At 41.7% G+C, this 11,921-nt stretch overlaps 1 pseudogene; it reads right to left on the bottom strand.

Moving 5' to 3' along the window:
• Nucleotides 1-9,756: 9,756 nt before the first annotated feature.
• Nucleotides 9,757-10,477, bottom strand: LOC147450599 (uncharacterized; annotated as a pseudogene).
• Nucleotides 10,478-11,921: the final 1,444 nt, after the last annotated feature.

Genomic DNA, 11,921 nt, shown 5'->3' with positions numbered 1-11,921 from the left:
CACACATTCCCCTCGGCTACTACATTTGTAAGCGCAAGAGACAAGCGATGTCCTTGCTATCCTCAAGTGGTGGAGCTCTAAAGAAACGTGTCCATCAAACTCGATAAGAAGACTGATGCAAGGTTCTGATTTCCTACATGTTCTGCAGGTTGGTGTAATAGTAATGCAATATGCAGAAACTTGGCTCGAATGATGATGGGAATTGATCCTGACGCTCAAACAACCGGACGTGCTCTGCTACAGCATATCATCAAGCCAAAGGAGTTGGTTGAGCTACTAGATGATCCAGCCAATGCTGGCATTGCTAATGTTTTGTGGCAGAAGTATTTCAGTGAGCTAAGAGCATTATGTCGCCTCAAGAGATGATGGAGGTGTGTGACAGCACAGGAATAAGTTTTAAGGCCTATGAAGCTTTGTATAGAAGTGTCACACTTTGTCACCAGACAAAAGGTTTGTTTCGGTTTTTGCCAACATCTTACAGTGTCAGTTTTGTAAAAAAGTGTGCCAATAATGATGTTGCAAGCTTGCTGGGCGGATTTCAGTATGTGGAGGATGACATGCCATTAGAAGAAGACAACAATTTCTTCTGTTACAACAAGCTCAACAATGTGTATGCTGACTTGTTGAATCTCCAAGAGTCAATGATAAGATTTTATGGGTTGACACAAGAAGAGTGTGATGGGAAAGTGATAATTATTATGAATCTTGATGAGTGCCAGGTTGTTAAAGATCAACGGCTCGAAAGGGTAAGTGTTACGTTCATGAACAGGGCCTTGGTGGGTGTCGATGTGGAGCTAAATGGCAATGAGAAGGGAAACACTTGTTTAGGTGTTCAGTCAGAGAAAAATATTTGGTGGCTGACAGCTTTTTATCTCCCACATGAGACAATGAAATGGTATTTCAAGCACACAGCAATCGTTGATGTCATTTGACAACAGCAAGAAGGACAAGATTGCATGTTTCAGGTCTTGGAACGTTCCAAGTTGAGTGGCATTTGGCATGAGACTTGAAAACACTCAAGTGTATGTTAGGGTGCAAGCAAGGTGCAATGACCCTTTTTCCATGCATTTATTGCTGCCACAATAAAGTCTTAATGGGAACTGATGGCAAGGGTGCAAAGGCCAGCAAGTCGAAAGGTGGTAAGGGTAAGGGAGGCAAAGTTACAGTCAACTCTGCAAACAGGTGTACCCACTACACTAGCAGTGGGTAAACCACTACAACAATGGTCTCAAGGTATCCTCAATTGTGACCAGCAAGTACCCCCTAATCGAAACATGGATGATCCAAATTGGGATCCTATTCTTCTAATACCGTTGATAAATGTGCATGTGTGCACCCTTCATGCCCGTCTACAAATTCTTGGAAAGTTTCTTATGATCCATATTAATTACGCTTGGAATATGGAGCTTGCAAAAAGAAGAGAAGAGTGTATATGAGAACTCGAATCTATTATATCGAGCGTTGGTCTACATGGGGGTGCAGTTGAGCTATCGAAGGACAAGAAGACGTCTGGAAGTACACAGAATCGCCCTAATAAAGTATGTATGAGTGGTAGTAAAGCTAGACATTTGCTTTCAAACTATTCAGACTCCCAAAGTCCCAATGAGTTTCAGTTGTGGAAAAAGATGTGTGACATTACCACCTACAAAGGTAATGAAGCAACCCTAGGAATTAAGTGTGCTCGTGTGCGGTAGTCTACTGATGATATTTTTCGTCTTCTCGAAAACGCAAAGCTAACCGATGATGAGATATCCACCCTAAAGTTTATAATCAATAGTTTTACAACAAAAATATTGGATGCTTGAGGGGAGACACACGTAACACATTATATGGAGTGTTGAACATTTGACATTTTCAATCGAAATAGATCTGTATGTGAAACTAAAGTTTTTTTTTCAAGCACACTCTTCTTGCACATAGTGCATTTTTTCTTGACACTTATGGTTCATTAGGCATTTGGAGCAGCCAAGGAATGGAGCGCTCACATTATCAAGCAAAAGCAGCCTATTTTAAAAGTACACTACATGGAGGTGGAAGAAAAATAGCAATGCCCTTCACAAGATGTTCAATTGGTTCTATAGAGTTTTAGCAGGGAGAGAGAGAGAAAGAAGACAAGAGAACAAAGAAGTTTAAGATATAGAATAGAGTGAGGGGATCATAATCATAACATGATCGATTCCGATGCTGGTTGGAGACAAGACGGCGTGATGGCAGGCGTTGGGTGAAAATTTAACTTCTTTTTTACACTAACCATTTCTATTGTAAACATGCATTGTCATGCAAAGTGATTTGTAAAGGTGACAATTATTAGTCCCATGGCTCAAGTTTCGTCTATTTTGGAGTCTTTTTTAATTTTGAGTGATTTTATTGGGTTTTTAATTTTTTTTTTTAAGTTTAAGTACTATATAAGTCAAAACTCACAACTTAAAGTTCATTTCTTGTTTGCACATTTTAGAAGATCCTATAAACCCCAAATGTACACGCACTCATATCTTGCACAACATGGACGATACACAAGAGCACACCACCACACACAACGATGACACCATTGCCACTGACAACATTGAAAATCCACAACCAATGCCTCATACAGAATCCACCGCTTCAAATCCACAGCCTCATCCACAAGAACCAGCTCTAAACACCCAACCTTTGACTACAGAAAATCAAAACACCATGCGGCATGTTTTTGGTGATCTCCAACCACTACAACATGCGAATCGCACACCTCTATCAGAGCTCGGACCATTTGCAGCTCTTAACACACCAACACAAGAAACGGGACCTAGAGCTCAAGCAATGGCAGCAACTGGAGATCAAGCAATGGAAACACCTGAAGTTGTAGCAACGGCTGCACCTGAAGCTCAAGCAACCGCAACTACGCCATGAAAATTCCCCCCGCGAGTCAAACAAAGGGTGATCAAATAATACCCGGTGATCCTGTTTCAATAGTACGAGATGCCAAGAGGAGGAAGAGAATGAGAGAGTTAGAAAAGAAAGAGGCAACAGATAGAAAAGCACATAAATTGCATGAAGAATAAAGAAGGCAGAGAGAGCAGGAAGAATGGAAGAGATCAAAGGCTGAGAGAGCCCACTTGGCTAATTTACAAGCACAAGCAGAGGCCGAGAGGAGAGCGGAAGAGGATAGAGCTCAGGCCGCCCAACAAGCCAAGGCTGGGAGTTTCAGACCTTCAAAAATTCCTCAGAGAGCAAAACAATGTGCGAAAAAGAAAAAGGACAAGCGCACACCTGAAGAGCAACAAGCCCAAGAAGAGAGGAGGAAAACATACAAAAATGACCCTCCTCAATGGGCTAGACAAGTGGCTCCTCCACCACCGCCAACAACGCAAAAGAAACGACGATGAAAGCCTGGCACAGTCACTCTACGTGAGATCCGAAAATATCAAAAGAGCTTGGAGCCAATAATACCAAAGGCAGCTTTCTCTCGGGTGGTAAGAGAAATTATGGACAAGTATTCAGACTTTGTAACACGTATCCAGCATGCAGCTCTTTTGGCTTTACAGAATGCCGCTGAGGACATTTTGGTGCAATTGTTCCAAGATAGCGTATCTTGTATGGTGCATGCAAAGTGAGTCACTCTAAAAAATACAGATCTAGCTCTAGTGCTCAATCTAAGGAATGAAGGGTGCCTCCATAAGAATTAGTTTCCCCATGTAACTTCTCTTTATGAGATTTGTAATCTTTTGATATGATATCAGCGATTCGATTTTCTACCATTCGGTGTAACTCTAATAGTTAATTGTGTACTTTCTATTGTTGAAGTATTTGAATTAAACTAGTTAGATTTGACCTCCTCGACCATCCAAGCACCCGTCTGATGTGGGACGCCTACCGGTGAATATTCTGCAAAACGGAGCCGTTTTGGGTGTGTACGGAGGCCGTGGAACGACCAAAAGCCACACCAATGACCAGCGTCGACGCGAAACAAGTCAAAAATTCCCTGTGTGCCATGACGTGGTGGGGCAAGACGGGCCAAAAAAATGCCCTATGCGCCATGGTGCGCATGGGGCAGTTTTGGCCCGTCCTAGTCAAAACTGCACCATGCGTGCCGTAGCGCTCAAGGCATTTTTTTGGCCCGTTCCGTGTCCCTGGTCATCCTAGTCAAAACTTCCCCATGTGCGTCGTGGTTCACAGGGCATTGTTTTGGCCCGTTTCACGTTGCTGGTCATTGGCGTGGCTTTTGGTCGTCCCACGGCCTCCGTACGCACCTAAAACGGCTCCATTTTGTAGAATATTCATCGGTAGGCGTCCCACGTCAGATGGGTGCTTGGATAGTTGAGGAGGTGTGAACTTGTTGAAGAAAAATATTTATTGGCCAATATGTGTAATAGAAAAAAAAGTACATGAAGTGACAAACAAAATACAAAAGACAAAATTATTGTATATTGCTCTAGATATTACATCATGGCTGGTTGGTTTTCTTGTAAATTACATCTTTTGGTATAGGGTGAATGGCCAACTTGACACCAAAGGTTTTGACAATATCCTCTGGGTTTGTCACCCCTTGACCTAGGCTTAAAGCACAATGGGAGAGGACTAACCCAGGGTGCTTTCCTGTAAAGACATACAATGCCGCCTCTCGGTCCACCAAGATATACTTGTGAGCGCTAAGGGTAAGGGAATCTTCAGCAAAGATGGAACTTAATGTCTTGCACTTGAGCAGCTCCGCAGAACCATGCTTGGAGAACTCTGTGTGTGCAACTCAAAGAACGGATGGCCCCAGATGGTCAAGGTAGTGCCACACGGAGCCATCTATACCCATAGGATTGTTGCACAAACCTCTGGTACGCATTGCAAACTTATCAACATGGTATGCAGCCTGAAAAACATTTTAAACAACTTCAACACTTGCTATAGGATACAATTTACTATTGATAATGTTAAAAAGTGGTTACCTCAGTTTTGTCATCCATATCTTCAAGAGTTTTCCTTGTAAGGTCGATGCTAAAGTGATCTTTTCCACCCATAATGATCAGCGGTTTGTGTGGAAGAAAAGCGCTTTCTAGGATGCTTTAATAGAATGAGGCACATGATTTGATTAATATAAGTGTATTTGCCACGGTTTGTACCAAATTATGTTCTTTTCACTAGGGAGGAATGAGAGGCTTTGTGGGAGACCTTGGTCTTCAAAGTCAATTTGAAAGTTGACCTTCTCTTGCTTTTCACTGGGATTTTTCATGCCCGCATAGATAGCAAGCACTGAGAGCGACTCATCTTCTTTGAGTCATAGTGTCTTTGCAATGTCATCAAGGAACAAGAAGTGACGACCATCCACCACCACTGCATGCAAAGTGAGAATTTGGAGGTCAGGAACTTCCTCCAGCAACTCGTCTCTCCCTCTATCATCCCATCTTCCTCCCTAGTGGAGCTTGGATCTTGCAGGAGGACGAGTGCCATAGATGCTTCAGCCTGCTCATCAACCTCTTTAATAAATTCATTTGATTCCTCCACAATGGTTACAGGATGTTTCTGGTCGGCCTTTTCCTTTGATTTTCCCTTCTCCATGTCCTCAAGCACAAGCAATACCAAAACCATGTCCCAAGAGATGAAGTGGGTGCCTATGCACCCCATGCCCAAGTATATGAGGTCATCCTCATCCTCTGTCCTGTAGTCCCGCTCAGTAAGCCCTTTTATAAACCTCAACAAGCGATAACGAAAGTTTTTTTTACTACATAGAGGTGTTTGAGAAAATCCACTGGCAACCACACCATGTTGGATCCCTCGAAGACTATTGCATATTCTTCCATGTGCTCCATTATGTAGTCAAGAAATCTTTGGAATCCCTCTACATGAAGGTTAGCAATGGTATGCATGTCGATCATCCCCTCAAACACACTGACTAGTTCATGTGTGCACGATCTACAAGTCCTATCTTCTTTAATTGTGTGAGAAGTGCATTAGAAGATGTTGCCATGGGTCTGTTCGCGAAGAAGATGGGAAGAGAGCTAAAAGCTTGTGTTTTGTGAATGTGAGAAATGAAGTTTAAAACCTACAAAGCCACTTTTATACTCAATGTCACTTTTTAAAAGCACTCAAAATTAACGTCAAATTAACTTAAAACTATAATTATAAACAAAATCACGGGACAAGCAATCCCTCTACATGAAGGTTAGCAGTGGTATGCATGTCGATCATCCCCTCAAACACACTGACTAGTTCATGTGTGCACGATCTGCAAGTCCTATCTTCTTTTATTGTGTGAGAAGTGCATTAGAAGATGTTGCCATGGGTCTGTTCGCAAAGAAGATGGGAAGAGAGCTAAAAGCTTGTGTTTTGTGAATGTGAGAAATGAAGTTTAAAACCTACAAAGTCACTTTTATACTCAATGTCACTTTTTAAAAGCACTCAAAATTAACGTAAAACTATAATTATAAACAAAATCACGGGATAAGCATTGAAAGACACCAGCATTGAAAGTATTCATGCTCCAAACTAAAAAACTTGCATATTTTAAACGAAATCTTGAACAAATTAAAAATGAAAAAGAGATTCAAAACGCCATATGTATTAAAGGGAGCAAAATCGCTTCAGTTACAAGCTTTTACATTAATACATCACGAAAAACCAATGTTTTCACACAAAAAGCTCTTCTCTTTTTCGGAACAAACAACCTTTTCATTGATTACAAAAACATATCGATTGGGCAAGGTATATCTAAGATTAAGATACGCGCGAAGGTGACTAAGATTCCAGTCGTTATTCATCAAAATGACGTGCACTGTATTGTCATGGAGGCATATTTGCAGATCAATTGATTCTCTAGGAGCAACATCAGAGTCTAATGCCTCCCCTTCTCCCTTCGTCGGCTTCCATCCTCTGTAGGAAAGACAATTGACAAGCTTTGCTTCGCAATATGGTATCTGTACGCCACATTCTCAGCAACTACAGAGCACTTGATTGTATCTCCCTGGTGGTTGACCACCTTAGTCTCCCATCCAACTGCAAGGAAACTGTTGATCGCACTTCCCCCTTTGCCAGTCCACATTTTTTGGTGTCCTGTGAACGTCGAAAGATAAACACGAACACATGAAGGGACATAAACCAAGTTAGGGAAGCTTTATGGGAACCATAGGTGCACTTCATTGATGAATGCACATCCGCCTCGATTATCCTTTTGTTTACTGTGATCAAGGCACTATCAGACTTTCGCCATTCCATACTCTACGAGGTTGATGGATGAACCAGAGAAAGATTACCATACCCAGTTTGCCTAGGCATTACATAAGTATGGTTACAAAAAAAAAAAATCCGTGAGACAAGCTCTGTGGATGGACACCCAGCATGGAGCAGCTTGCCAAGGTCAACGTGGATGGCCTCAAAAGTTCCTGTGAAGGACTCTATTGGCTCCCACTCGACAAAATCTGATGGGAATACATCTGGAAACATGGACAAGCAATGAAATCCTTATAGACATCAAAGCAATATATACAACAGAAATACAAAATATAAAATCTAAAAACTTGACAAAGGAGTGAAATTATAGTTTGCAGGAAACCTCGATGGAGCCACTGTTGTCTCTAGCTTCATTTGTGAAGCAACATACACATGTTGCACCTTTGCAAGATGCTTGCCATCATGGGTTTGCTTAAACTCCATGATCCTTCCCTTCCAATGGTGTGCTCAAGAAGCCATGTGTCTCCTTGAGACCTTGTGTGCACCTCTTGAGTTGGGCTGCATTGTCACCCAATTCAATCGTTTGAACTCCATTGTCACCCACATACACTGTTGTCTTGTACATTGCTTCATGAAATGGATTCAATGACACTCCTAGGTCATCGAGTACCTGACGATGCCATGGGGAATAGTGGCACAACCTGCAAACAAATACTTAGGATTAGAGATTGCACATCCATGTTCTCAGTTGTATAGAGAAAGATTCTTGATGATACATCAAGATGAAGGATGCCACTTACTGCTATACTGCTCCACCTGCTTGTTGGCTTAATAGGGAAGATAATGTTGCAAAGCTTGAGAAAAAAGTAGATCCTCTCTAGAGAGCACAATGGAGAAGGAGCAGGAAACTTGTTGAGGAAAGAAAGAGGGATGATCTAGAAGAAGGATATGTTGTAGATCTTTAGCTTTAGGTAGAGGTGTTTAGTGAGGCTCATGGAGAAATGAAGAACTTCAGCTTCAGGAGAATCCAACAAGCTTGAGGAGAATGCAGTAAGCTTGAGGAAGGAAAGGAGGTTCAAACTTCTGCTGCAGAGCTTTTGGGAGGGAAAACTGAAAGGAAGGAAAGAGAAGCAACTCTTGTAAGGTGAAGTGAAGAGAAGTGAGAGATGGTACAATAGAGAGAGAGGGACAGAATGATCAACACGTTTTTGGAGGGAACTCTTTCTAGGAGAGAGGGGAGAGAAACTGACAGCCACTAGAGAGAGAAAGTATTGTTTTTTACTCAACTATTTAGAGAAAAGTTCATTTTTTTGAATTTGTAAGATATTTTCTCTTTGTATTTTATAAAAGAGTACAAGTTTGACCACTTACTTTTAGGCCCTGCCATACCCACCATTTCAGTCCACATGGCATCCACCCATTTGCCCCTTCCATAATTTCCTTTTTCATCCCATGGCAAATAAAGAGGCCCCCTTAGACCCCATTCCCTTCCTAATGTACTATCAAATACATCACAACCTGATTTGTTCTTGTTATATTGGATGGCTATGTCTAGACAAGTAAGTGCAACTCTGTGACCACTTCCTATCTGCCTCAATACTTCACCACTTTGCATACCATAGACATTGGAACAAAAAAAAGGCTTTTTGTCCATCCAACTACATGCAAGAAGACTTTCCTCATATCAAATGCAAATCGAGAAGAACCACGCTCACGGCGCTCAATATGTAACAATTGCAAATCCGGAAAGTTCTTCCTATTAGTCCATGTAAGTACCTATAGCACCATGCCTTTGTTCGGTCAAATGCATCAAGAGCTTGACTGATGTAAACCACCTATCAAAGAATACATGATGACCTTTTTGTTTCAAATCTTTTGCAAGCATAGACACAAGATTATATGAAAGCTCTACACATTCAATTTGTCATACACACGAAAGGAATAATTATATCCAATCTCAAAATTGCATAAGTTCTATAACTGAATCCCAAACTTGTGAGGCTTCTTGGGATTATATACCCTACATGGATTCAACTTACATTTAGACGGTATAATCCTCTCAATAGTCACATTTTTTCCACAATTGAAGTGCAATTGAAACATCACATTCAACCTTTCCTCTAATGGCAAGACTTGCCACAGCTTATGCTCTCGTGTTCCTCTAAGAATTGGCCTTTAAGAGTTATCTCTTACATCCAAGAAACGCTTTATCTCTACTGGTACTCAGTTTGCCCCATTTTCTTAGCATAGTTTGGATAATGCATGACACCACAAGTTTCCCCTTTCCAATCATAATTCTTGTCTGGCATATATTGCAAAGCCATGCCAAGAGAAACACCAAGAAATCACAAAAAAGAGTGCCTGTCAAGGTCATTCCACCTTCTTGTGGAGCCATACTTACATATACTTGTTCTTACTTTTCCAATGCATATTTGTTTGTCTCCCCCACAATCATGTCAATCAAGTCTAACGGGAACAATGCTAGAAAAAGCTGAATTTCTATGAGCTCTCTTGGTACTTTTCCCAAGTCTAGACCTCCAATATCTACAAATGTGGGAAGCACTTTGAATGTACCATCAGGCTCGACATGCATCTTATCACCACTCTTCCATGAAGGCATAGTCAGATTAGACCAATCAGACTCATCATCACTGTCGCGCAAGACCGGCCCTTCGGCGTCCAAAAGCTTGTCCTTGCATTCATCTTCTTCTCCCACAGATCCATGCTCATCACAAGAATCACCTGCTTCATGCATACTTGATTTGCGACCTTTCTTGACAAGCATATTTTGCACTTTTCCATGCTTTTTGAGACACTTGTAGCCCTTGCCATGAGCATGAATACTCTCTACATCTCCATTAGCATCATGAATTCTTCTTGCATGATTCCTCTTAGCGTTTCTAGATGCATCATAAGTGTCCACATTCACATTATTAGCACTGCCATCAAAAAGCAAATCAGCATCTTGGGCCTTTGACCGCCCTCTACCCACAATCACACGCTTTAAAGGTCGACCTCTCTTACATGACGTAGGAGGTGCACCAAACACTTCTACAAGAGGCATAGTTGCAATAGAAGCAAATGTAGACAAGCAAGGGGCTTCCTCATTTGTTTCTGCCACATGTGCAGACAATGCATTTAATATAGTAAGCGCATCATTCATAGCGTCCATAACATGCATCAAATGAGCGTCACCACAAGCTGTATCAACTGCATCAGCAAGGACAGTAGGCATTTCCACACGAGGCAATACATTGGCTCTCTGATTTTCCCCCTTTTGACGTGCCAAAAATTCGTCCAAGGAGAGATCATCATCAACATCAAATGCAGTATTATTACACATATTAAGCATGGTTTTCTCCTCAGATACAGTGTACATGTGTATAGACTCCCATGACAACATGTAGGCGGTCTCATCACCAGTGAAAATGCATTTGAACAATCCTTTGCATGAGTCATAGTACACAATCTTTCCCTTGTACTGCTTGGTCTCCCAATCAAGAGGGTGAGCTTTTTTTGCCCATTCAACATCGAATCCCATGGCAAGGTAGAGAAGCTCTTGTCCCTCTAAACTATGGCAAAATTCATTGGAAGGCAGCCCTGTTTGCAAGGATGAGGTCACCATGGCATGGAGAAAAATTTGTGGGCGAGCGTGACACCCAGAGGAGAAATACTAAGCATTGCTTTTCCTGTGTGTTGCATTGCAGGTTTCGGCCTAGTTTTTGATTTCGCTCAGACAATTCGAAAGTCAAGGTGATAAGGCTTTAGTTTCACTTACAATGCTTCTAAGATCCAAAGATCTTGTGCATTGAATTGCCATGGAGATCCAATGGTAGGCATCATTTCAGCCCCAAGGGGAGAGTTCCATAGCCATGCAACGTTGCCGCGATGAGAAACAGAAGCACATAGATCTTGAAAGTTTAACCACTAGCACTCACCATTTGACCCAAACCAACGTTCACGATATTTTTGGAGTCATACTCTACACATACATTTTGTTCTACGGGAAAATTGGCTTAAAGTGTGCATTAAAAAAAGGGACAAAACTCATGTGTTCACAAGACACTTTAGTGTCCCAGGACACTTGAGTGTCCAATTACAGGACTAGTGTTAAAAATCAACCATTACAAACTCATGTAAAAACTAAATGAGTTTGTAAAAAGGGAGAAAAAAGGTAGAAAAAGAAAATACACACACACAGAGAGAGAGAGAGAGGAAGAGAGACAGAAAGAGGGAAGAAAGAGAGATAGGGAAAGAGAGAGAAAGAGGGAAGAGAGAGGCAGCGAGATAGAAAGAGGGAAGAGAGAGGTAGAGAGATAGAAAGGAGGAAGAGGGAGAGAGGGATAGAGAGAGAAATATATAGGGAAGAGAGAGAAATAAAGGAAAGAGAGAGACAGAGAGGGAGAGAGAGAAAGGAGTTTTTTCAAGGCCGAACACATAACAAGATAACATGCATGCCGAACAGGCAGACAGTCATGACTGACTCATTCTCTTCCATGCTTGAGCTGCCATAGTGTTTGTTTACTTACTCATGACCTAATCAACGAGAGAGGAGTCTAGACGGACATGCAGGTAGGGTGAGAGATGGCTCTCCCCTAGGCGTTCCAGCTAAACCCAAGGCTAACTGTAGCTACTACTCTAGCTTCCCCCGTCACTCTGGATGCGTAGGCATTATTTAACATTCTGAAGGAATACCTCACTAACAACCCTAAGGTTAAGGTTCAGGGTCAAAGTAAAGTTGTATGTCTCAATAGTCTTCAAGGAGCGGGCTATTGCCCTTTACTTTA

Source organism: Adiantum capillus-veneris, chromosome 9, assembly GCF_014529385.1.
Source record: "Adiantum capillus-veneris isolate H3 chromosome 9, ASM1452938v2, whole genome shotgun sequence".
NCBI classification, from domain to species: domain Eukaryota; kingdom Viridiplantae; phylum Streptophyta; class Polypodiopsida; order Polypodiales; family Pteridaceae; genus Adiantum; species Adiantum capillus-veneris.
Note: the sequence above shows the minus strand (reverse complement) of the source record. Positions and strands in the feature narration are given on the sequence as shown.